This window comes from Schistocerca nitens, chromosome 2 (assembly GCF_023898315.1).
Source record: "Schistocerca nitens isolate TAMUIC-IGC-003100 chromosome 2, iqSchNite1.1, whole genome shotgun sequence".
Lineage (NCBI taxonomy): Eukaryota > Metazoa > Arthropoda > Insecta > Orthoptera > Acrididae > Schistocerca > Schistocerca nitens.
Window position 1 is genome coordinate 589,581,409 of NC_064615.1, and position 26,735 is coordinate 589,608,143.

General features: G+C 41.7%; 1 long non-coding RNA gene across 1 annotated transcript in view; it reads left to right on the plus strand.

Moving 5' to 3' along the window:
- LOC126234507 (uncharacterized) overlaps positions 1-22,459 on the plus strand; it is a 149,107-nt gene extending 126,648 nt beyond the window's left edge. Inside the window, exons 2-4 of the long non-coding RNA XR_007544741.1 lie at positions 21,844-21,902; positions 22,005-22,193; positions 22,332-22,459. This is a non-coding gene — a long non-coding RNA (uncharacterized LOC126234507). The remainder of the gene's footprint in view (positions 1-21,843; positions 21,903-22,004; positions 22,194-22,331) is intronic.
- Positions 22,460-26,735: the final 4,276 nt, after the last annotated feature.

A 26,735-nucleotide genomic window follows, 5' to 3' on the forward strand; every position in this document is an offset into this window, starting at 1 on the left:
CTACCCGGCAAAGAATTACCCGTTTGACAGGTGACCTGACCTCATCGTTGGCGAGGTTGCCCGTTGACCGGAATGCCGATCGCAGGGACATCTATTGACAGTTTGTATGACTATATCATGAATTACACACAGGACGGAAGAAAAAGTTCAAATGTTTGTGACATCTTATAGGACTTAACTACTAAGGTCATCAATCCCTAAGCATACACACTATTTAACCTAAATTATCCTAAGGACAAACACACGCACACCCATGCCCAGGGAGGACTCGAACCTCCGCCGGGTCCAGCCGCACACAGGATGGAGAAATAGCGGTTTGTTGCTTTACTTTTGGACCCCAATGTATAACAGTAACAAGCTTTCACCAGTCTGTCAAATTCATGATTTACATTGTACAAATTAGAAGTATTTAATTCACCATTAACACTATTTCATTTAGCTCTAAGACTGAGAACACACGTCTGTAGACTTGGCTATACGTACGTATAGATGGGGAGAATGATGTATATTTTCATCTCGCTTTGCCACGGTTCGCGCGGCTCCCCTCGTCGGAGGTTCGAGTCCTCCCTCGGGCATGGGTGTGTGTGTGTGTTGTCCTTAGAGTAAGGTAGTTTAAGTGAGATTAAGTAGTGTGTAAGCCTAGGGACCGACGACCTCAGTAGTTTGGTCCCATAGGACCACCTAGTTTTCAGGAAAGCCAGCCTTCCTATTGTTTCCTTCTTGGTGGAGCACATGTCCCTTTCTGTGTTGCCTCCCCTCAATTTTGTGCAGTTTGTCGATCCCACATGTGAGTTCACGAACCGTTCAGATTTGTTGTAGGCAGCAAGTACAAACAGCAGGTGAATGAACGCCTTTTCATGGTTGAATTTTTTTCTACAGGCAGGGAGGCAGGCAGCCCTCAGCCCTCAGCAACGCAACAGAAAACTGAAGTCGTCGGCGGAAAAAAGTGCTAACCCACAAGAACATATTTGTGATATTGCATGTTTTATGATTCAATGAATTAAAAGATAAGATCATAAATACAACAAGGCGAAAAAATTTGTATCATACGAAGTACTATTTGGCGATACATGAGGAGCCATTACCTACTAGAATGTGACGCATTCGTAAACATAACAGATGAGGTAATCGGTATAATCCTTATAAAACTAAAGGTCAGCTCTTTCTTCCGCATACGCCTTCAATTAACCCTGTTAAACAAAGTTTTTTTAGAAGTTTTTCCAATTTTCGAGACTCTCAGTTTCCACGAAACTTTATCACTAAAAGTCAGCTGAAAAATTTGTAAACAAATATTTGCAAAAATTGTAGACACATTTAAAAAATTGTTGGGGGTGGGGGGTCATGACATCTCCGCCCCCTTACCAAAATCTTGGATCTGCGACTGCATGCATCCACATTCCATAAAGTTTATGACGCGCTCTTTCCTTTTCTGTTAAAATCCAGCGAAGTCCTTCATTTGTCCATCTACCACGTATTCCCCTGGCTACAAGTCCAGCTCACCTCAGATACATTTTTAATACTGTCAGAACTACGACTTCCACTCCCACCTGTTTCCTGATCCATTGGTTTATTTTCTTGTCGTCTCTGGTAATTGTCTATGTGACTCTCTCCATCGTTCAGTAAGCAACACTAAGCTTTAGAATGCTTTGTGCAATGAAAGTTCTCACTTCCCTGCCTAATTCCAAACTGGTACTTCGCATTAAATGGAAACTTCCCTTTATGAATACATTGGAAAAACAGTTTTGAAAATTGTTTAGTTTAGCAAAAGTATTCCTGGCCACTTCGATTTTTGTTTATTTCGTTTTGTTTGGCCCATCCCGTCGCTATTTTCTTCGGCCCTGACTCATTAATGGATTGAATTCACAATAAATTTTACAGTTTCCTTTTGGACGTGGATGCTGTATAAGGATTTAGTCATGTTATAATTCATTAACAGAATACTTACACATCAGGCTAACAGAAAAATGCCAATAGCAAAATGTCCTGGATAGCTCAGTCGGTAAGAGCGTAGTCTGCGAAAGATGAGCTTACGGGTTTGAGTCCGGGTCCGACTCAAAGTTGTCATCAGCTGGGAACCTTCGAAACAAAGACAGTTCAAGTATATTCTTTAAACACGCATTCCCTTTCTCATTTCCCAGTTTAAAGACCTGAAGACTTCTTCCAGAGCTGCTGCGAATAGTTTCGCTGATTTGTGACCTCCTTCCATACTTCTCTGTCAGCTCAGAATTTTCCATTAGAGCGAAAAAGTATAAAATAAGCAGTTGCATTGATTCGCATTTTCTTCAGTAACAATGTCTTGTTTCTCTTGGGCTTTTAATACAGGTTTTGTCAATAATTGTTCAAAAAATTTTTCAAAAAATATGAATACTAGGCAAAGTGGTCATTCATGTACATTGCTCGGTTCTACAATTTCTTTCACGGCTTGTGAACAGTTTGTTACTCATGTCCATTTTAAATTCTACTGTACGCTTTGATTAATTAATACCCAATTTTTTTTACCACTGTGGTTGGTGATTTTCTTTTAGTGAGTATCTTTTCCACGAAGTAGATGTGGATGACTCGTCTATTGATATTAACACCATGTTTGTCACATTTTATTGTGAAGTAGAATGATGACAACATAGTTAAAGTTTTCGAAAATTGTATTCCTCTGCAGAAATTTTGTAAATTATTTTGTAAGTTCCTTTCATGTCACTTTGCCTTCAACTTTATAACGATCTCTACCGAATCACCATCCGCGAGCCTTTCATTTCTTCGTGCATCATATGACTTTGTAAACCTTGTCTGGAATTATTTTCGGTATTTGATTTCTCAGTGTTTTCCATCAAGTGTGTAAATTGTGGGTACTAATGTTTGCTTTGATCAAAAAATGGCTCTGAGCACTATGGGACTTAACATCTGTGGTCATCAGTCCCCTAGAACTTAGAACTACTTAAACCTAACTAAACTAAGCACATCACACACATCCATGCCCGAGGCAGGATTCGAACCTGCGACCGTAACGGTCACGCGGTTCCGGACTGAAGCGCCTAGAACCGCACGGCCAAACCGGCCGGCTTGCTTTGATCATCGCGATCTAGCCTGGTAGGTATCTCGAATCCTAAATAACAACGTAATTAGGGGTCAACCCCTCCGCTTCTCCCTCAGTCACTCTCTTTCTTCGTAGTCACATTTTGCCGTTACATTCACGTGGATGTGCTACATTCGCGCTGTTTAGCGCGATGCAGTACATCGCAGCAGCTTCCAAGTTATCAACATTCCCACCACACTCGGATAACCACCACCATCTCAACATGTAAAGCGCGGAGAGTTTATTCTAGCCGCTCGTTTTGATAAAATCACCGCATTCCTCCGAGTCAGCTGATTAGCATAGACCTTGAGTGTTTCAAATGTGTAGGTGTCGGCCTCGTGGAATGCATCCATACAGCAACTCCATTTGTCGGGCTTTTCAAAGGCAACTAAATAAAAATGTATTTTTATAACATGAGCTCCAAACAAGGTCGCTTACAGCTGGAACAAACGGTTAGAAGATAATAAATGCCTTAAGAAAGAGAAATATTCGACTTACCTTATTGCAGAGGCAACGAATTTCTCTCACATGATGCCTTTCTCGAGAAAGAATCGTGAGCTAGCTCTGCAGCAGAGCTCGTAAAGGCGTCAAGACACGTACGTCCAAGGCCGCGGCCAAGCTGTAAACCGCTCAGAGAAGCGGTCTTCTCCTAGTAATGTCAGCCACGGTTAGCACGAGTCTGCAGTTGCTGCCTGGCTGACAACCAAACAACTACCCGTGCATTGTGTAGTGTCCTCTTTAATCTAGTTACGCTCCCAGTACTTTTCATTTTTTTCTGTCTACATGTAATGGGTCTCATGAATTATGTTTGTATTTCGTTAGTGTTGGGACGACATAAAGCTGGAAACTGCGGCAGTACAAATTATCTTAATTCATTTGTGGGTAGGTCTAACACGATATTAATGAGTGCCAGTGCAGCTATTAATAAGAAAGAGGTTGAGAAGTGGCACGCCACTCTCTCACTTTAACTACACTGTCAGCCAGATTAATATTCATATTTTACGACATGAGCTCTGTGTTCCCCAGTACTACATTTGGTACGTGTGGGTTATGACTTTTTAACGTGTGGAAATTGTGGTCAGGATGTTCATATAACTGCATGTGTAGCGTGTGGAGATCTTGCACCCGAGGGACATAGTGGAGGTGATGGAGAACAGTGTGAAAGATGGATTGCGGACCATAAATGTCTTTTCCAGTCAACTGGCTTTGCGAGTGATTCTTCAGGGAAGCAGCGCTCTGTGAACTGCACCTGCCGAGAGACTTCGGGCCATGGCACTCCACTCTTCCCACTTAGGGTCAGAGCAGGAGGACGCCGGCTCACAAAACATATGATTTGGACCAGGTGACAGACCATCCCGAAGGCGGTCGTTTGCAGAAAGTGGGTGGGGGAATCCATTTAAGAGACTGCTGTAGTCTGAGCTTTTGTGCAAATGGTGGAATGGTCATAAAACTACAAGCACATGGTGCACATGTTTAGTGGAGGCAAGACTGAAACTCCTATGACCCCAGGAAGTCACCAGGTTCTTTTAGCGAGCAGCTAAAACATATATTTCATGAGCACAACTGTCTGGGAAGCTTAACAGCCTTCTTTCAGAGATTGGTAATGGTCGGCCTGGAAAGATTAGATCTCTTCATAAATGAGGGGCTGTGGTTCCATCTAGGTAGACTGTTTTACCGAGACGTGGCCATGCTTACCTTGAGAACGACGAATTCCCAGTCTAAAATCTTCTTCTTTCAGTCAAGAGAGGAACCCCAGTGCTGTGTCTGGATTAGCTACCAGGCCGACAGAACAGTCAACAGGGGAGATTCAACGACTAGAGGATAGTTCGATTGCTTTGTACAATGTGGAAGTTTTTTTTTTTTTTTCCCGCTCCAATGCCGAGGCTTGGTGGAAAGTGATTGTGGATCTTTGCTTTCTTCATCTTCTGGTCCTCCCCTGGTGGAAGAACTTAAGAACTTCAGGTCTTTCTTTACATCTACGTCTACATTTATACTCCGCAAGCCACCCAACAGTGTGTGGCGGAGGGCACTTCACGTGTCACTGTCATTACCTTCCTTTACCTCCCTTTCCTGTTCCATCCGCGTATGGTTCGCGGGAAGAACGACTGCCGGAAAGCCTCCGTGCGCGCTCGAATCTCTCTAAGTTTACATTCGTGATCTCCTCTGGAGGTATAAGTAGGGGGAAGCAATACATTCGATACCTCATCCAGAAACGCACCCTCTCGAAACCTGGACAGCAAGCTACACTGCGATGCAGAGCGCCTCTCTTGCAGAGTCTGCCACTTGAGTTTGCTAAACATCTCCGTAACGCTATCACGCTTACCAAATAACCCTGTGACGAAACGCGCCGCTCTTCTTTGGATCTTCTCTATCTCCTCCGTCAACCCGACCTGGTACGGATCCCACACTGATGAGCAGTACTCAAGTATAGGTCGAACGAGTGTTTTGTAAGCCACCTCCTTTGTTGATGGACTACATTTTCTAAGGACTCTTCCAATGAATCTCAACCTGGCACCCGCCTTACCAGCAATTAATTTTATATGATCATTTCACTTCAAATCGTTCCACACGCACACTCCCAGATATTTTACAGAAGTAACTGCTACCAGTGTTTGTTCCGCTATCATATAATCATACAATGAAGGATCCTTCTTTCTATGTGTTCGCAATACATTATATTTGTCTATGTTAAGGGTCAGTTACCACTCCCTGCACCAAGTGCCTATCCGCTGCAGATCTTCCTGCATTTCGCTGCAATTTTCTAATGCTGCAACTTCTCTGTATACTACAGCATCATCCGCGAAAAGGCGCATGGAACTTCCGACACTATCTACTAGGTCAACCGACACTATCTTTAGTGGGTCGGACCGGTAGTCTGCAACTTATGGTGGACAAAGTGCCACTGGCAATTGTCAACTGTACCGACAGTGGAATTCCATATCATCTCGGACATATCGTGTGTTACGAGGGTGAACTTCTCGTCCTGAGACAGCCATCTGACGTTTGACAATTCCACCACGCGCCGCCGTGCCTGTGAGTCAAATTGGAGGACCAGACCAGCGATCGGGTGCACCTCACACGGAAATCTGCAGGGATTTCAGGGCTCTGACAGCTAAGTTTCCTTTGTTCTAATAATCAGAACGCCAGTCCGCGTAGTTTGCAAATTTTCGTGGACGCGTGAGTATATTACAGCTGTCGCACCGAGCCGCTCCTCGTCCACAGCGTACCGTTTTCTGCTGCCGCCTGAATCAAGTGAGAGCGTAAAGTGTTGCTGCACTGGCGGAGGGATGTTAAATGATACTCACAGTTTCCTGTCCTTCGTGAACCGTAGTTTGTGGAACACTTGGTCGTAGTTGTTTCCATCTGAACAGAATTAGGCATAACAGTGTTCATGTGAACAAAGTCAGATTGCGTTGTAAGAGGGATTAATTTAGGGGAGAGTTTGTATAGTTTCCACTCCAATATATGCTTTGCCAATCAAACACCATCCCTTTTCTGTTTCATGTTTGTCATTTCTTTTGTAAAATTTATCAGCTCAATTGTTGTTATAAAAGGATGAATAAAAACTTGTCATTATTTTTGTAAACTTAAACACGTCACCACATTCATACTCTTCCAACCATTCACTGTTTTTATTTTATTGTAGTGATACATGGATACACCAGCAATTCAAAATGCAATCGGATTAAGTTAGTTAATTTGATGGTTAATCTGAGTTCTGAGAGTGACTGCAGACATAGGTACTAAAAATTAGGGGTGTAGCTCACGATTTCAAGACTGTTGAGAAGATAATAGTTTTCTTTTTGTAAAGATAATGACATTTAGCATGACTTGGACTTACGATTATGATTAAAGCAAGCAATCCCTTGCAAGGTCAAAGCTATTCCCAAGCCAAAAGTCGGATTCAACGCTACAATGCTTTATTGGATGTGGACCTATTGGAAGTAGTATACCCCCTTTTTCCTCCATCGTTTGAACTGACTCATCGATCCAGTTATATGGGGACGTACAATATAACACTGACCCCGAAGCGCGATGCAGCTTAGCATTTTTCACATTAAAATGTAATTGCCAGAGGTGAAGGAAGCGATAAGTGACTGTCTGGAAGTGAACCTCGGACCACTCGATTTGTGCTCTGACACTTGCCCACTATGTCACAAAGCCGTAAGTCATCTGCTGGTAATAAATAGTATTTCTGAGAAGCTAAACGATTAATATGATTACTTTAGGCGGCGCACGTCAGGCAGCAGCATACAAGTAGTTATTATTCACGATGTCGATCTGTGAATGGCAAGTGTTCTCCATCACGTATCTGACAGTTTACACCTACACCAATACTCCGCAAGCTATCTGACGGTGTGCGGCAGAGGATACTTCCGGTACCACTGACTGACCATCCCGCGTCCCGTTCCACTTGCGAATGGGGCGTGGGAAGAATGATTTTCGGTAAGCCTCTGTATTCGCTCAAATTTCTCGAATTTTCTGATCTTGAACATGCTCGTGACGCACAATACCTGTCTTGTAGCGTCGACCACTGGAATTTGTTGAGTTTATCTGTAACACTCTCGCGCCGACTGAACGATCTCGTGATGAAATGCGCCATTCTTCGTTGGATCTTTCCTATCTCTCGTGTAAGTCCTGCCTGGTAAGGGTCCCAGATTGAGGAACAATACTCAAGAATCGGTCGAACAAGCGTCTTGTAAGCCACTCCTTTCGTACATGCGTTACATTTCCTTAAGAATCTTCCCATGAATCTCAGTCTACTATTATTAGGTCGTAATTTCACTTGAGGTCCCTTTCGATAGTTACTGTTATATATTTTCTGGTAGATATTCATTCCAGCAATTTGTCATCTTTAGTGTAGTTGCACAGCAGTGAATTTATTTCCCTTAGCGTGCGAAATATGTTACATTTATTACTTTCAGGGTCAACTGACGGAGCCCGCACCATTCATCAATCCTGTGTACGTCACTATGCAGACCGATACTGTCTTTTGGAATTGCTGCTTTCTTATAGGCAACCGCATCATCTGCGGACAGTCTTAAACCGTTTCCTTCGCTTTCTGCTACATACTTTACATAGACCGTAAACTTTAACGGTCCCATCACATCTTCTTAGGTACGCCGCAAATCACGTTTAGGCCTACATCTCTCGATTTTGTTCCGTTAAGAGCGACGTGTTGAGTTCTACATGCAAGAAAGTCTTGAATCCAGGCGCAAATCTGCTCCAATACTCTATAAGCTCATATTTGTTTTCGTTAAACGGCAATGCGGAACAGTGTCAAATGCCATACTGAAATCAAGGAACACGGCATAAACCTGAGCACCATTGCTTATGCGGCTGTGAATTTCATGGAGGGACAGAGCGAGCTGAGTTCCGCAGGATCTAGGATCTCTGTTTACGGAATCCATATTGATTTTTATAGAGGAGATTTTCGTTCTGCATAAACTTCATAGTTCTTGAGCATAAAACATGTTCTATAATTCTTCAACCATTGTGTATGTATCCTATCGTCCTTCTTTCGTATAATTTGTGTAGAATCTTATCGTAGCTCACCTGGCCTTGATGCCTTTCCTCTACTAAGCGATTGTAGTTGCTTTTCTACTATCTCAATATCTGCCATTTCGATGTTTGTGCGATGATTGAGAGGAGGGTCGTTGTTATGATATTCTGCGGTGAAACAAATTCGGAATTCAGTATTTCGGTCTTGTCTCTGTTATCTTCCGTTTCGATGCCAGTATGATCACTGAGTGAATGAAAATGCGATTTCGAACCGCTTACTGATTTTACGTAAGACCAAAACCTTTCAGGGTTTTTACGCAGATATGTTGACAAAATTTTACTCGCAAAGTTGCCCTTCATGGCAAGTCATTCTGGGCTTACATTTCAGCAAGACAATGCCCTCCCGTACTCGGCGACAGTTTCTACTGATTGTCTTCGCGCCTGCCAAACCATACCTTGGCCAGTTGAGATAATTTGGAGCATTATGTGCAGGGCTCTCCAACCAGCTTTCACTTTGATGAAGTGACGCGCCAATTGGACGGAATTTGGCACAGTAGCACTCAGGAGGACATCCAACTAATCTATCAAACAGCTACAAGCCGAATAACTGCTCCCGTATGGGACAAAGGTTGGGCCAAAACGATACATACTTACACAATCTGTGAAGCTGTTTATCTCGAATAAATCAGCCAATTTTTTTGAAATTGTAATCGTTTGTTATTCCGTACAAGTACATTACATATACTGATTCCTGTCCCATTCAGATAATTCGTTCATGGTGCGTCATTATTTTTGTCTTAGAGTGCGTTTATGCAGTTTTGTCAAATAGTACTTTATTACAGACGAGTGTGGTAGTGATGCAAGCCGGGCAAATGCCCAGTTGGGCATTTGTTATCCAACCACTGAAGAAGCAGTGTTTCAAAGCACCTTTTTCAATCCAGATATCAGCTTAAAATTTTTTAAAAGCGCCGCTTATCAGTTAAACAGGCATTTGCCGGGGAATTTCCCAAAGCAGTTTTAAATGGCCAAAATATGGGTATTTTTAAAAAAAAGTACTTTTTAAAGTTTTTACTGGTAGAATGTATAATTTACTAATTAAAATAAGGGAATGGGACGATACTCCCGATGTTAAAAATAAGTAAATGTTTACTCTTGCCTTTATTACTAAGAACGAAGGGAAAGAAGAGAGAAGCATGTTGTTTTTACTCGCGTTCCAACTTGCTGCACCAAAGAAGGAAGCGTGTTGCTAACAGCTGCTTATCATTTATAAGGTTATTTTTATTTTACCAGTTCTACATTCGCTCTCTGTCTCTCTTCCTCGCACTCACACATACACAAACACACAAAACACACACACACACACATACACACACATACACACACACACGTTGAACAGCTGTGTAGTCATAAGCCGGTATAAAAAAACATCGTCCTCGGGTCATTGCTTTGTAGTGTAACACGCTTTATAATCCATACCAAATCTCTGAATATTATTGAAGAATGACTATTGATAGCAAAATTATTACTGAACGCATTAAACAGCTGGCACGTGTGTCTTGATGATAAATGTATTCTTAAACGCTAAACTATTGTCAGTGAAAAAAACACGAAAAACAAAAAAAAAAAAAACCAGTTTCTTGTCAGATTTTGCGACGTTTGAGACAAACTATAGTTTTCTATTCTGTTCCTTTCTATACCTACTTTCGTATGAATGCCCTATTGTGAAGATAAAATGCGAACACTAACATAAAAAACGTTTAATATCAAAGAATCGATTCCCACGATGCTGGAATCGTTCGATTCCGATAGTAGTCGATTCCCAGAGAAACCGTGATTCTCGGAATTGTGGAATCGGAATCGGTACGTGACGCACCCCTAACTAAAATCATTATGCATTGACTCTTTTTAGTCTAACTCTAGTTATTCCAATTACATGTTAGCGCTATTGCTATTATTGCGAAAAGGTAGTAGATGGAATTTTGAGTGAGTGGCTGGTAATTTCAAGTAATCCATGTAATTCTGTGGTTTATTTAGTTAATTGGAATTGGAAACACTGGTCTGACCCTCTGACAATCATTCAATTCTATGTCGTTGAGTGAGAAGCAACAAAACCTCGTCTTTGCGTATTTACAGTGTTAGAAACAACAGGCTTTGGAACTTTCTCAATTTAAAAGTCGCATTACAACAAAATGGAAAACCATATCAAAAAGTGTTTCAAGTGTCCTCAGGATTTGAGAAAAGTACTTGAGTTACGTACAGTGACTGAGACAAGCTTTTTTAAATTTTTCAGTAGTATACTATAAGTAAAAATACTACCTACAGGCTAGCTACTTAATATAATCTATACTTTATTTCAAAAATTGCTTTTAAACTTGAGTGCCGGTTTCTTTTTTTTTTATTGGCTGGTATCCAAGGAATTTACCTAGTTTACAGTAAATTTTATTTCCCCTAACAACTCTCGCCTAACTCTCAAGCAATTTTTTCAACTTTGTTATCCAACCACTGAAGAAGCAGTGTTTCAAAGCACCTTTTTCAATCCAGATATCAGCTTAAAATTTTTTAAAAGCGCCGCTTATCAGTTAAACTTTAAAATGCATAAATGGCTTTGCATTTATGAATTTATGAATTTTGGGCATTTGCCCAGGCATTTATCCTAGGCAATTGCCCCATCTTATAAATTTCCAGGCATTTTACACCACCAGTCTGTGGTCGCTATTAATACTATGTGCCAGGTCATTAACAGATAACCTGAATAGCATGGGTCTCTAATTTATTATATGAAGTTACGTCCACATTGCTTCATGCAAGAAAGCACACTGCGTAATGCCTGCCGTATAGCAGGTGTCCAAATTTTATTGATTACAGATGTGCAGCCGGTTAAAGAAATAAATTATCACTTCGCGTTGCTCAAGTTGTCTGTGGTTTATTTATCGAGCCTCAGTTTTGTTTTGAAGTTCAAGTTATGAAGTCGCGCCTGAGTTTACATAACTGAAGTTTTTAGTTGTCATTGTGATTATCTACACTTACATCTACATGACTACTGTACAGTTCACAATTAAGTTCCTGGCAGAGCGTTCGTCGAACCACTCTCTACCGTTCCAATCTGTAACAGCGCTCGGGAAAAACGAACACTTAAACATTTCCGTGCAAGCTCTGATTTCTCTTAATTTATTAGCATGAGCATTTCTCGCTCTGTTGGTGGACGTTAAAAAAATATTTTCGCGTTCGGAACGAGAACAGTGGAGATCGAAATTTCGCGAAGAGAAACGAAAAACGCCTTTGTTTTAATGATTGCAACCCCAGCTCATGATTGATATCCTGACACTCTCTCCCCTATTTCGCGGTAATACAAAACGAGCTGCTATTCGTTGAACTTTTTCGATGTTCTCAACCAATCCAATCTGATAAGGATCCCATACTGCAGAGCAATACTCTAGCTGAGGACGAACAAGTGTAGTGTAGACCTGTTTCAAGTTGTAAGTGTTCTGCCAATAAAACACGTCTTTGGTTTTGCCTTCCTCACAACATTATCTGTATGATTGTTCCAATTAAAATTGTTCGTAATTGTAATTACCAGGTACGTAGTTGAAATGACAGCCTTTAGATTGGTGTGGTTTATCATGATCAAAAATGTTACGGATTCCTTTCAGACTCGTGTGTATGACGTCACACTTTACATTAACTGCCACTTTTCGCACCACACAGATATTTATCTAAATCGTTTTGCAATTGGTTTTCATTCAATGGTGACTGTATGGGATGGCAAATGTCAGCATCATCTAAAACAATCTAAGATAACTGCTCAGATTGTCTCCTAAATCGTTTATATAGATTTGGAACAGCAGATGGCCTACAACACTTTCTTGGGGGCACCACATATGGCTTCTGTTTAAAACTGTGACCTTACTGACAGGAAATTATAGAAACGATACTCCATAGGCACGCACCTTGACTCTAAGCCGCTTGTGAGGGAAGGCATCAAAAGCCTTCTGGAAATTTAGAAATATAGAATCAGTTTGAGATACCCTGTCGACTTTGTGAGAGCATTATGATTTGTTTGGGAATTTATACTTTATGTCAAGATAGTTCTAGCAGATTTTAATGCAAATATAGGAAAGGAATTCTATATACTAACTACCGGAAGGCACAGTTTGCATGAAGAGACCAATGGTGGAGGATGATGGACTTAGCAATCTCAAATAACCTGAGAGCAAGTTCGACTTATTTCAAGCACAAGGGTTTACATAAGGTAACGTGGTGCTCACCGGATGGAAGTACAGCCAACAAGATAGATCACGTGTTAGTGGACTAGCGCTATAGCCGTAGAGTTTTGGAGATCAGGTGGTACAAAGGAGCCGACTGTGCATCACTTGCTCGTTGTGTGTACACTTGAACTGATGTTCACATACATGTGTAGGAAGAAGAAGGAGATGCAGGACCTGCTTTGGTCGGCAAACTGCGAGAAAGTGCAATTAAAGTACAGTATGCTGCAAAATCAAAAACTATTTAGAGGCCCTAGAAAACCTGGAAGCAAGACAGAACGTAGAGGAAAAGTGGCAATAAATAAAGGCCACTGTACTAAGTGTAGCGGAGGATACGATGGGAAGAAAGGAGAGGATGAAGAAGAGAGGATGGTTGAACAAGACATGCCAGAAAGCTACAGGAAAGAGAAGGGAGATGTGGGAGAAGTGGCTGACTGACAGGGAGGATGAGCAGAAAAGGCACATTTTCTCATCATAAGGGAAACGAAGCGAATCCTGGGAACAGACAAAAAAATATATCTAAACAGTTTATTAGATGAGCAGGCCATGTAGCCCGTATGCCAGAAGAGAGACGGTCGCAGAAAGCATTTGAGGGGAAACCAAACACCAGACGCCTCATAGGACGATCGAGGCAGCGCTGGATGGATGACCTGGCGAAGGATCGGCAAACTCTAGAGATTGAAAACACCTGGAGGAACGGGCACAAAACAGAAAGGAATGGAGGCAGTTTGTCGAAGCAGTGCGTGCTCTGCAGGGCCTGTGACGACTGGATATGTCTATCGTTTAAGCATGCCTCACATGTTCACAAATACTGAGCATGCCGGTATGGTATTTACGTTAGGGTTTTGTCATGGAAACGCTACTGCAGCTTGTAGAGAATACGGAGACGGTTTCCTAGCCGCAGAGTACAAGATTAGAGAGTGTTTACTGGTGTTTACACTATGTTGTGTGCAGTGGCCAGCAGTCATAATTTCTCTGGACTTGTAAACAAACAGAGCATGGATGAAGTATGTATTTATTCTCCTTGTTTCGAAATGAAAGTGATACTCAAGTAAATTTTTGATTGGCATCACCTTATGACTCAACACGTCAAGTTTACTGTTGGAGAACCACGCTACACAAATAAGCGCAACCGCGTTGCACAGCAGCGTGATGTAGTGCAGCTGCGGATGCAGACGAGTGTACTTGAGGTGCTGTTGCAGAGCAGCTAAGTCTTCCGTTGCGCAGGTAACGTCTTCAGCTTCAGGTCCGTGAGGAGAAGTTTCCTTTGTGTGTTTTATGGCGACAGATCTTATACGGGCTGACAATTATTTAACTGTATGAAAAAAAACGTAAATTAGTTACAAACTACGGCGTGCACTCACTTTATTCGACATTTAAACGTCACTACAGACATTCGGATTTAGGTTATAACATGTTCGATATGCCTGTCAGTATTGGCAGACGAATAGCGAAATTCTGCATGACCCGCTGAAGTATCGGAGCATCATTGTTGTCGATGTCCTGAATGGCTGTTTTCAGATCAGCAATGGTTTCGGTGTTATTGCTGTACACCTTGTCTTTAATATAGACCTACAAAAAGAAATCACATTAGTTCAGATCCGGAGAATACGGCGGCCAATCGAGGCCCATGCCAGTGGCCTCTAGGTATCCCAGAGCCAAAATGCGGTCCCCAAAGTGCTCCTTCAGGGCATCAAACACTCTCTTGCTTCGATGGTGTCGAGCACCGTCTTGCATGAACCACATCTTGTCGAAATCAGGGTCACTTTGGGCAATGGGGATGAAATCATCTTCCAAAACCTTCCACGTACTGTTCGGTCGTCACCTTTCCATCAAGGAATATCGTACTGACTACCCCGTGACTGGAGATTGCGCACTTCAGTCACCCGTTGAGGGTGAAGAGACTTCTCGATCGCGAAATGCGGATTCTCAGTCCCTCAAATACGCTAATTTTGCTTATTGACGAACCCATCCAAACGATAGTGAGCTTCGTCGCTAAACCAAACCCCATACTAATTCCCATCATGCCCCGAGGCCAAGCCTGCAGTTTGAACGTCCTAACGCAAACCGTTCAGAAGTGACGATTTTATTTGATACAATTCAATAACTGTCACCCTGTATTCAGTTCCTCGTACGTTCCAAGATGGAATCACTAACTGTTAACAACTTGGAATAGCTGACCTCAGGGGCTGAAGTTTTAAATGGGTAACGGTAAACAGCTCTTCATTTTATTCTGCAATTGCACTACTTTAACATCATTTTTTTAACTGAGGGGTCTCTATGTAAGCCTCTTCATGAGATTTTTATTTAAAGTAACCTATCTCAATATCTGTGTCACCTCACTGTACGGCGCAGTTAGTAAATTTCTTCCTGAGTAACAAGAGTCAGCAGCTGAGTGTGTTTTTGTCAGCCACAGTTTACGTATTTTTCAAATTTTATTCAAAACTTGTCTACCTTTTGTCCGATTCAAATGCACTTTTGCGAAATCAACTAAGTTTTGCTACTTCCCTGAGTCTTACAGTCATGTTTACAATGCGTCAGTGACATATTCCAGTGTGCCTGTCCTTTCCTTTGCCTCCTGGAAAAATAAATCTAATAAATGTGTGTGTGTGTGTGTGTGTGTGTGTGTGTGTGTGTGTGCACTTACGTGTTCTATCACAACCGTGGGAACGAGTAGTCTTCTACTGTGACAGTATGGAGAACTTTAGTAAGCGCTTGGTGGGTAGAAAAGAGATATCTGTTTGCCTTGTTCGAACCTTTTGCGTAGGCTGGCACTATAGAATAGATCTGCTGTCTGGTCACTTCTGCTGGGGCGATAAGCTCAAATGGCTCTGAGCACTATGGGACTTAACATCTGTGGTCATCAGTCCCCTAGAACTTAGAACTACTTAAACCTAACTAACCTAAGGACAGCACACACATCCATGCCCGAGGCAGGATTCGAACCTGCGACCGTAGCAGTCTCGCGGGTCCGGACTGAGCGCCTAGAACCGCTAGACCACCGTGGCCGGCGGGGGGGGGGGGGGGGGGGGTGATAAGCCCCGGCTTCGTTAAAGGAGCTCTTCACTGACCGCTAGGAGCATGGTAAGATCGGTTGATCGTAAGAGCTTCTCCCTGGTGGTTTAATTAATGTCTGGCTTCTTTGTATAATTTTTAGCCTAGCAGTAGACTAACGCTTTTTTCTTATAGCTTTGTGTGACGAATTTTATTTTAATATTATTAATGTTGAATACTTTGAAATTTATCTGACAGCTGAGTTAATTGCACAATTTGATTCAACCAGTTGATTAAATACGTCAAATGTGTCGAAATAGGTAACAATTCAGTTCAGTTACTTCTCGTTTTTCTAACCCAGGGTGTATGTGCATTAGATGATACCACGGCGATTTTGTCACTGAGTTTTGAGTCCGTTTTATTTTGTAGCTTTCTTTGTTCGGTACTTGACTTTTTTCATTACTACCATGTGTTAGTGTCCATGTTTAAGAGCTTCCAGCTTCTCATATCTTGTTATCTTTGTCGTTAATTCAGTGCAGTTACACTCCCTTTATTTTGAAATCCCTATACCTTTGTTCGTTACCATCACATACTCGTGTTCCGGTTTAAGAGCTTTTTGTGTCACAGCTCCCGTAATCTTCCTCTTATTCGGTGTATTTAGATAATATGTATTTTTTTTGTTTATGTTTGATTTTCGTGTGTGCATTTCAATTGTTACATTTTTAACATCGAGTTAGCAGCGTCTCTTTGCTAGCCACGTGTGGCTGTGGTGGATCCTTGTTCTTTTCTTTTCTCCTCTGTCTAAGCCTCAGTAACTCCGTGTGGATGTTAAGTGTGTGTATGGTTAACCAATTATTTGACTGTTCCCGTCCCATAAACCACGAACTGAGCAGCGGAGTAAGAAGCAATTTTTAAGGGTTATCAAGTACTGAACTTAAGATTCAGCAGACACCAGCATTGTCACATTTCATTGTGTTTAGAAGTGTATTAATCAATATATCTAAGCCAGTAAACGTTCATTTTACTCGTAATTGTAGCTTTCAGTTACTCAAATTTATCCAACTCCCTTTCACCTCTTATCCATGGCGCGTGCTTCAGCTTTTCCTTGCTCAGTAATTGAATGCAGACCATTATTTACCATGAATGATAAATTAGTTGCTGGTCGCGGTGGCAGAGCGGTTCTAGGCGCTTCAGTCCGGAACCGCGCGACTGCTACGGTCGCAGGTTCGAATCCTCGGCATCCTCGGGCATGGATGTGTGTGATGTCCTTAGGTTAGTTAGGTTTAAGTAGTTCTAAGTTCTAGGGAATTGATGACCTCAGATGTTAAGTCCCATAGTGCTCAGAGCCATTTGAGCCATTTTTGATAAATTAGTTAAATTAACCCAGGATTAGACCGGTTTGATTTTACATTTTTAAATGCACGGGCTTCAACTACTAAACCAAAGCCAAGCCAGTTCAGGCTGCAGTCACAATCTTTAAGTGAGCGATTTCTCTCGAAGCGAGCGAGCTAGAAGTAGTGTCAGCGGTCACCCTGTTTCTCTGTTTAGTGTTGTAATCTTTTACATATAACATAGCAGCCTTTCACCATATCTAAAACTATCAATCATTTTGTTCTATTGGTCAATATTGTCTTATTATATTTACTGCTGAGCGATATTCCGTTTCATCTAAGGGAAACACAGATAAACCCAGACAATGCAACCATCTAACCTTGCATCCTAGTCTTCTGTTAACACTCCAGTGGGTAAGCTTGACCCGGAAAGCCGCTAAACGGATGTTCCCAGTGGCAATTTCATATCTCACTTGCAAGACAACACTTAATAACTGGACAGCGTCCCCGCGTCTGCGTTCGGCCACGAGAGATAAACCCCGCTGGGGTTCACGATCACACAGGCTGGCACGCGCACCACTCTCCCCGCCATGCGCACACCCACATTCACCCGTAACAATGGCGACCCCGACTGGGGCTATAGACTTGTAATAACTGACCACTTTCGTTCTGATAGTTACCTTTGGTGAAAAGCGATTTTACTGTTAGATCCATGAGATGACTAACGACACGTTTGCAATAGTGCCCATTGTTTACAGAAGCAATGATCCAGTGACATAAGTCACTGGACGCCTATTGCAATACCATAGAGGAGGAACCATAATTATTAGCGATAGCAGAAGTGGAAGGAAGAATACGATAGCAGAAGCAGAGACGTTCTGATAAACAATGGTCCACAAATGAGCCGTTTTCCGAAATAACTGCGAATATATGGTTGTCAGTCGCCACTGACTTCAGTTGGTTGGTTGGTTGGTTGTTTTGGAGAAGACCAGACATCGAGGTCATCGGTCTCATCGGATTAGGGAAGGAGGGGGAAGGAAGTCGGCCGTGCCCTTTGAAAGGAACCATCCTGGCATTTGCCTGGAGCGATTTAGGGAAATCACGGAAAACCTAAATCAGGATGGCCGGACGCGGGATTGAACCGTCGTCCTCCCGAATGCGAGTCCAGTGTCTAACCACTGCGCCACCTCGCTCGGTCTGACTTCAGTAGTATCCTTTCATGGAAATGAAGTGGAACTAGCCAGTTTACGGGATCTGTGTACGCAATTAGTGTTAACATTAATGAACACTTTACTATTTTTAGTCCTACTTAGTTTCTAAATGATGAGTTACCCCATAAAATTATTCTGTAATATATTATTGAGTGGAAATATGCAAGATATATCAGGAGACTGATACGTTTGTTTACGGGATTAGCAATTATGTGAAAAGCAATAGTAGCTGAACTTAATTGTTTGAGAAGCTCAGTAATATGCTCCTTCCAGTTCAAGTTTTCATCGATATACACACCCAAAAATTTGCAGCATTCTACCATATTTACTGGTCAAGTGCTACATCAGTTGTGGCTATGACTCTATTTGTTGTACAGAACTGATTGTAGTGCGGTTTTTTTTTTCAAATTCTGGAGGAGACCATTTTCAGAGAACCACTTATTAATTTTTTGGAAAATATCATTTACCAACTGTTCTGTTGCTTTCTCTCTAATGGGATTTATTATAACACTAGTATTGTCTGCAATGGTGCCAATTTTGTTTGCTGATTGTTATGCGGAAGGTCATACATAAGGAATAGGAGTGGGCCCAAATTTTTTCTCCCAGTCACCGAAATTTCCCACCTTTCTTATGTTGTCTGAATTATTCAGCACAACATTTTGCATTCTGTATGAAATATTTTCCTAGTTAGTACAGATCTACTTGCAATGTAGAAAACTTTCTGATTAAGCCCGCATCTAACTGAGCTCAGACTTGAATCTTGGCACGGAATTGGCGAATGTGGTATGTGGACGATGGGACATCATTTAATTTTCTTGGTTATATAAATTTACATCTAAAACATGAACACGAATAAGTCGAACAGGGGCTTAGATAAGACTAGATTAGATGTATTTTTCTGTTATGTGTGAAAATAAGATGAATGATAGGAACACATATATAAGAATGAATTTTATCAATAATATTGAGGAGAGGAAACAAAAATACTGAAATAAACTCTTTCGCAATTGCAGATGACTTTGCTATACTTTCTGAAAATGTGTAATACACTCCTGGAAATGGAAAAAAGAACACATTGACACCGGTGTGTCAGACCCACCATACTTGCTCCGGACACTGCGAGAGGGCTGTACAAGCAATGATCACAGGCACGGCACAGCGGACACACCAGGAACCGCGGTGTTGGCCGTCGAATGGCGCTAGCTGCGCAGCATTTGTGCACCGCCGCCGTCAGTGTCAGCCAGTTTGCCGTGGCATACGGAGCTCCATCGCAGTCTTTAACACTGGTAGCATGCCGCGACAGCGTGGACGTGAACCGTATGTGCAGTTGACGGACTTTGAGCGAGGGCGTATAGTGGGCATGCGGGAGGCCGGGTGGACGTACCGCCGAATTGCTCAACACGTGGGGCGTGAGGTCTCCACAGTACATCGATGTTGTCGCCAGTGGTCGGCGGAAGGTGCACGTGCCCGTCGACCTGGGACCGGACCGCAGCGGCGCACGGATGCACGCCAAGACCGTAGGATCCTACGCAGTGCCGTAGGGGACCGCACCGCCACTTCCCAGCAAATTAGGGACACTGTTGCTCCTGGGGTATCGGCGAGGACCATTCGCAACCGTCTCCATGAAGCTGGGCTACGGTCCCGCACACCGTTAGGCCGTCTTCCGCTCACGCCCCAACATCGTGCAGCCCGCCTCCAGTGGTGTCGCGACAGGCGTGAATGGAGGGACGAATGGAGACGTGTCGTCTTCAGCGATGAGAGTCGCTTCTGCCTTGGTGCCAATGATGGTCGTATGCGTGTTTGGCGCCGTGCAGGTGAGCGCCACAATCAGGACTGCATACGACCGAGGCACACAGGGCCAACACCCGGCATCATGGTGTGGGGAGCGATCTCCTACACTGGCTGTACACCACTGGTGATCGTCGAGGGGACACCGAATAGTGCACGGTACATCCAAACCGTCATCGACCCCATCGTTCTACCATTCCTAGACCGGCAAGGGAACTTGCTGTTCCAACAGGACAATGCACGTCCGCATGTATCCCGTGCCACCCAACGTGCTCTAGAAGGTGTAAGTCAACTACCCTGGCCAGCAAGATCTCCGGATCTGTCCCCCATTGAGCATGTTTGGGACTGGATGAAGCGTCGTCTCACGCGGTCTGCACGTCCAGCACGAACGCTGGTCCAACTGAGGCGCCAGGTGGAAATGGCATGGCAAGCCGTTCCACAGGACTACATCCAGCATCTCTACGATCGTCTCCATGGGAGAATAGCAGCCTGCATTGCTGCGAAAGGTGGATATACACTGTACTAGTGCCGACATTGTGCATGCTCTGTTGCCTGTGTCTATGTGCCTGTGGTTCTGTCAGTGTGATCATGTGATGTATCTGACCCCAGGAATGTGTCAATAAAGTTTCCCCTTCCTGGGACAATGAATTCACGGTGTTCTTATTTCAATTTCCAGGAGTGTACAAATTAATCTTTTGGAAGTAATACCCAGTAGGTCTATCTCAAGAATTTCTACAGGAAAACAAATTTTTAACAAACATTAAAAACGCACTAAAATTTCTAAAAACAAACACAGGCCAGATAGGAACGTTCAAGATATTGAACATCTTTAGGATATAATCCAAGAAAACAGTTTGGATAAACTACTATAGAAGAAAGGATACATCAAATAGGAATGGCATATGGTGTAAATAAAGACCTTCACAATTAAAAATGCCTGCCAAAAAGTAGAAAAATAGCGCTTATCAGTATAGCAGTGGAGCCAGAAATGTCTATATGCAAGCAAATGTACTGTAGTAGAATGGTGAATCATTAGGAAAATATTGGGACCCATGAAAAATTGTAGCAGGTAATGGTGAAATTTATCGAAGCATATCAGAAGTAATGAGAAAAATAAAATTGCTATTTTTTGCATATTTGTATCGGATGCAAGACAGTAGATTAACCAAAAAGATCTTCCCGTATTTGTCGTATAAAAAAAGTCAACGCCAAGTTGAATACATGAAGTAAAAAAGAATTTTAGAAAATTATAATATGAAAACTGAAGAAATAATTGACAGAAAAGTGTATAGGGGAAAAGTATTGAATATGGGAGGATTCCAAAAACTTATCTGAAGTGGGCAGAAGATAGGAACACAGGGAACAGGCGAAACATTACTGGAATAAGAAAGAACGACGAATAATAAATTAAAATTGGCACGTGATCCTTGGCTGGCCCATCAAGAAAGAAAAAAAGGATAGCCGTGTGGCTCAATGGCTTGGTCCAAATCTTTCAATTGGACATCACTTCGGCCATTTGGGTATCCCAAAGCAACCCCAGTAATTCTATTGGGGAAAGGGAACTTCATAATTAAAATTGGAATCAGAATCACCTGTTGTTTCTTCAAAATATCGCAAACATATTTTCATTTAAAATGTAAGGATAATCCTAAACTAAACGTTATTAATAGTTAAATTTGTTACAGCTGCTGGCAAACTATTGAAAATGGATGTTCCTGAATGATCGACACCTTTCTGGACCAAAGTAAGTGGCTTTAAATCTTTGTGAAGATTATTCTTATTTCTTGTATTGGTATCTTGATCTGTGTAATAACCTGATCTCAATTTTCTGGATTTTTCTGTGTAGTGTCATCTTAAAAGAGAAGTGTTCAACACTCCCGTTGATATAGTTGATGAACTGGAACAGCAAATTGTACAGTCTTTTCAAAATTTGTAAGATGATCCAGGATTATTTGAGAGACAGTAATTCACTGAAGAGACGAGTACTATATTGCATCCAAATTCAAGGAGGCATGTGGAGCACTTTCTTTGACAGGTACGAGTGTACAGTAGATTGTAACGCGTAACGTACTGAAGTCAGGGCGTAATATAGTCATATGTTGTGCCTCCTGCACGCCTGCTCCCACTCCATTTCCAACTGAAAAAAACTTCGTCGACACAATTTCTGTTACAGGCGGCCGCTTAGCCCTCCTCCCCACCTGCATCCACACTGGAGGAAACCACATCATCACCGTGGCTGGTCAACTCCCGCATTAGTCAAAAAGTAAATTAAGTGAGAAAACAGATTACAAATGACTGCACTTCACTATACAACAGCATATTATTTAACACATTAAAGGAGCTGCGCAGAAAAGACGACAGAAAAGTATATAAAAAAAACACACACACATGCGAGAGGGGGAGAGAGAGAAAGAGAGAGAGAGAGAGAGAGAGAGCGGGGGAGGGGGTGGGGAAGTAAACGAAGTTTATATTTGACACCACATTGATATGAAAACTAGTAAATATCAACAGAGACTGGACACACAGTAAGAACATAAACAATGTGTTTTGAAAGTGGAAAAGCGTTATTTGCAAGTGAAAATCTGCAAAAGATATATTGTGTCTGTGTGTACATTTCCACAACAGATCAGAATGTCAATGTTAAAGAATATATCGGCTATACCACTTGTTTATAGTGTAAAACACTAAGATTTCCGTGTTTCGGATTTCAAGCTTCCATCATCAGAATAATAAAAAGTAAAAGAACCTGTTAAAACTCGCTAAAATGGAACATGCACCAGGCACAATAAAATTGATAATAAAATTAAAACATCGTGGCTACTTCCCTTGTTGCAGCCGTGTCTTCCAAGGTGCATCTCCACATAGTCGTCAAAATATAAAAAACTCTAAAATGGTGTCGCCTATGGTGTTCAACATCTAACCACATGGCTCTCTCCTCTATCGTCGTAAACCGCTCGTGCGTCTTCGTTGATACCACACACCACGTAGCCAAACACTTTTTATTATGCTGATGATGGAAGCTTGACTACCGAAACGCGTCAATCTTAGTGTTTTACACTATAAACAAGTGGTTGAGCCGATATATTTTTTAACATTGACATTCACAACCACTACCTCTCATCCAGTATGGATAAAATCAAAGATCAGAATGTAGATGAAAACTGACATTTTGAAATGATATTTCGAATATAAATCTACGTAATCACAAAATATACTCCCTATGAGGATGGTTTGATAAGTATGGTAAGAAAGCTAGCAAAAAATGTTTGTTTTGTAGACAACTCACTTTACTTCTCAAGAGTCTCCTTTCAGGATATACACTTGGTCCAGTGATCCTCTGGTTTTTTGATCGCATCGGTAAAATAGGATCCGTAAAACTCGGCAAAATACTCAATGACTGCAACTATAACTTCGTCATTTGATGAAAATTACTTCCCAGCAAGCTGAAGTTTCAGGTTAGGGCAAGATATGACTTGGGGCTAAGTCTGGTGAACAGTTTGGAGCAGGAACAAATTGAAAGCTCAGTTCATGCACTTTCGCTATTTTTGTCACTGGGGTGTGGAATGGTGCATTATCCTGGAGAAAAAGAACTATTTTGCATGCCAACCCTGTTCTTTTTTCAGTCAACGCAAGCTCCAAAGGATAAAACAAAGAAGCATAATAGTGCACAGTTATGGTTCTGCCTTTTTCCAAGTAATTTATTAGGTTTATACCTTGGGAATCCTAAAAGACAAAGGCCATCACCTTACCAGCTGACAAAATGTTCTTTCCCTTCTTTGATGCACTTTCAGCAGACTTTGTCCATTGTTTTGACTGCTGTTGACTCTGGCGTGTAATGAGGAAGCCAGGTTCCAGGGACAGTAACAAAACAGCGTAAAAAGTCCTGCTGATTGCGATTAAACATCGCCAGACGTTGTGGTGAAATGGTGTGCCAGACGAGATTTTGGTTCACTGTGAGCAGTCGCAGCACCCACCTCGCATGCTGTTTCTTCATATATAGTTATCCGTGCAGATATTATGGGCTCGCTCAGTTGAGATGCCTACAGTTTCGGCAGTCTCACGAATTTTTATTCGGCGGCCTTGCATTACCAGGTCATGGATTTTGTCAATGGTATCCTTTGAAAATGGTGACCTCAGTTAGCCGGCTGGAGGGCGCTTCGTCTTCGGTGCGTGTCCGACAGTGTTTAAATTCAAAAGTACAAAAGTAAAATATGGTCTTCAATGACGGTGCAAAGTCTGCGTGAACATCACACAGTTCAGGTTTGTTTTGTGCGGCAGCCCAAACTTTGAAATGAAAATGTGTTATAAACCATGAAACTCGATTTTTATTTCAATCGCAATCGCCAAACAAATTCGCAGTAACATGGTTTAGTCACAGACGACAAGCTAACAATATTCATAACACAACAATGCAGAAAAATGAAGGTAACACAACAACAGACAAAAACCGTTTCTAGGCCTAATTTAGTCAGAATAATTATCATTTAGAATATGTTTGCATTTTACGGAACTGAATGAAGAATAAAGTCTGAAAATAGTAAGAAGGCGCTGAAACATACGTGGGTTTATATACAAAGAATAGCAATTTGTTTGCAAACTTGGCTCCAAAAGACCTTCAAAACAAAATCACAAATGAGTAAGAAAATTCTAAAAAACGTGTTTTATTTTTAATACTAAAGTGAAATATAATCTGAATAATTTTTCTATGATCATCATTCAGAACGTCTTTTCGTACTTACATCACTGCATTTAAAAATACTGGGCCCTACCAAAGGTAGATTTTAATTGAGAGTAAAATTAAACTCTTTCTTCTGAGAATATTTAGGTAACCAGTAAGACAATCTATCTAAATTCAGGATAAAAACGTTAAAAATTAATTATTTTGACTTAGTAGAGGACTTCACTTGTCTAATCGATTTTATAATTTTTCTGTTTTCCTTTCTATTTTAAGTTTTCCTTAGTCATCTTTATCCTCGTGGGTCCTGGAGCACTGCTCCAAGGAACCCAGCCTAGTTACATCCTGCTGTTATCTTTGGCTAGTTTCTTTAATTACGTGGTGGGTACTCTTCCACAAACCCTGATGTGACGAAGTTCTCAACAGTATGAGGATCCATGCAGTGGGCCACGCCGTTGCTTAGCATCGGTCTGAGACTAGATGACTGAGAAGCAACACGAATATGTCTTTACCCAGTCAGAAAAAACTCAAGATAACAGCGCAATTCAGTCAGAGCAGGGAGCAACGATAGCAGTCAGGAGGCAAGCCATCAACACGCATCTGTATTCTGCCAATCCGTTGCACCCGAAACTCAGGCATCGAATTCATTGTACCTTTGGACGAATGCACAACGTAAATACTCACGAGAAATATTTGGTGCAGCGGTTGTATTCAGTGTAATTTGATTTCGCAAATCAGTCATCCAGACTGTTTATGACGGCATGTCTGTAGTAGTGTGTGGTGGAGAAGCTTGAATTTTTGCAAAAAAATGTGATTAAAGGGTAATCAGAATACTAAAATTATACATTCTCCTACGAATTTTCCTTGCCAAATGCGTTAGTTCGTATAAATAATGTTCCACTAATATGCGATTCTAATTCTCGGTTCTGAGCCAACGACGTCATCTGTGACGTCAGGACTAATGATGCGAAGGATCATTAAAGCGACCTGTCATTAAATGTTATCTGTTCCTAAGAGTACAGCTTAAATTGCTGCGAGTGAAACGAGTAGCAGTCGTATTTATAATCTTGTTCTCATAAATATCTGGGTGCTTTTATCGAATGTTGCACGATTTCGTTTAGGATTTATTTTTTCGGTGTCGCTCCATCTGCTTAAACTATACAGCTCAACTGAAGTTGTCGATTAAATATTTAGTCTTTTTTTTGTGATCTTGTTCCTGCCTCTGTCGCGTTTCCTGTATTTTAGAAAGACTCTGATTCTTAGCTTCTTTTGTTACCTGTTAGTTTTCCCCATCCAGAAACCCAGTTTCCCGCAGTTGTGCCGGTAGTATTTATATTTATAATTAAGAATTAGCGCGGTTCTATAAATTATGATTACGCTTCGGTGCCATGGAAATGTTTTCGAGTATTGGCCGTCATTTTCGAAACTTGTATGTGTTGCATCTTAGGGTCTGTTGGTATGACGTCGCTGATCAAAGCTAGAATTTAATCGTTTCCTTGCCAAGTGCACTAGTCCTCATAAAAAATGTTCCATTAGTCGCTAGATTACCATGCTGTGTTGAAACAGCGGTTTTCCGTTTACACATCATAAGAAATAATACATTTTTATTACAATTTCTTACACATCATCGAAGGATTCCGTGCATTAAGTTGTAGTTTCGTCAGAGAACTAATTTACTTTTTATGTGATAGTTGGCAAATAATGAAATGATATATTAATTGAGATTGTTGTTTTGCTACAGCCTCGTATAATTAAATTTGTCATGTTCGTGTCGATGCATTTCGTATCTTCTGTCTCAGTTATTTCGTTGGCTTTCCGTCTCTCTAGCACTGAATCGATACGGGTCACTTGAATTCGAGACGATAATACGTTGAATCCTTTCGCTGCCAACATTAGCGATCC